The sequence below is a fragment of the Arachis duranensis genome, chromosome 6 (genome assembly GCF_000817695.3).
Source record: "Arachis duranensis cultivar V14167 chromosome 6, aradu.V14167.gnm2.J7QH, whole genome shotgun sequence".
NCBI lineage: Eukaryota > Viridiplantae > Streptophyta > Magnoliopsida > Fabales > Fabaceae > Arachis > Arachis duranensis.
In genome coordinates, this window is record NC_029777.3 from 39645118 (window position 1) to 39646142 (window position 1025).

Genomic DNA, 1025 nt, shown 5'->3' on the forward strand with positions numbered 1-1025 from the left:
TCAAACTCTAAGTTTGGTGTTGGGAGGCCACAACCAAACACTAAGTTTGGTGTTAAGACCCCATATCCAAACTCTAAGTTTGGTGTTGGGACTATACAACATTGACCTGATCACCTTGTGGCTCCATGAGAGCCACTGTCAAGCTGTTGACATTAAAGAAGCGCTTGTTGGGAGGCAACCCAATTTTAATTATCTAATTTTTATTTTATTTTATTTTATTGTTATTTTGTGTTTTATTAGGTACATGATCATGTGGAGTCTGATGACAAGTCATCATATACCCATTTTTCAAGCTAATTTCACTTGTTTTGCTAGCATTTATGCACTTTCTTGCATCCTAAGTAAGTGATTTGGAGTGAAAATGCATAACTTCTCTAAATCAAGCAACCACCATGAAATTAATGTTAACTCATGAGGTTTAAGCTAATTTTAATTGAATTTTAATTGATGTTAAATCATGAGGTTTAAGCTAATTTTGATTGAATTTTAATTGATTTATAAGCCTCTTGAATTTAGTGATACTTTGAGTGGTTGTTTGGTTTATTGTAGGTGAAGAAAAGAAAAGAAAATGAAAAGTGTGGCCTAAGAAGCGTAACACAAGAAAAGGAAAGCGTGGCCAAAGAGGAGAGAAGCGTGCCGCAACTAATGGGGGAAGCAACATTGCCCTCCACAAGGGCACACTGCCCTCTAGGAGGGCAACATAGAGAACCAAACAAGAATAGGCAACTCTGCCCTGCCCACTACAAGGGCAGAGCACAAAATGGTGCCTTGGGACCAAGAGAAAACAAACTCTGCCTGCCCTTGTGGAGGGCAGAATCGGGCACTTCAAGGAAAGAAATCAAGGAAAAAAGGTCACCCATGCATGCCACAAGGTTCGAACAAAGAACCATGAGGAAGCCAAGCTCTAAGACCCACTACCGTGCCAAGAAGCCAAGAAAAATGTAGCGTGTTTGCCTCTTCCCAGTTTCGAACACGGGCCATGAAGGAAAGGACCCTGCCCTGCCCTTGGCGCGGGCAGGGCAGCA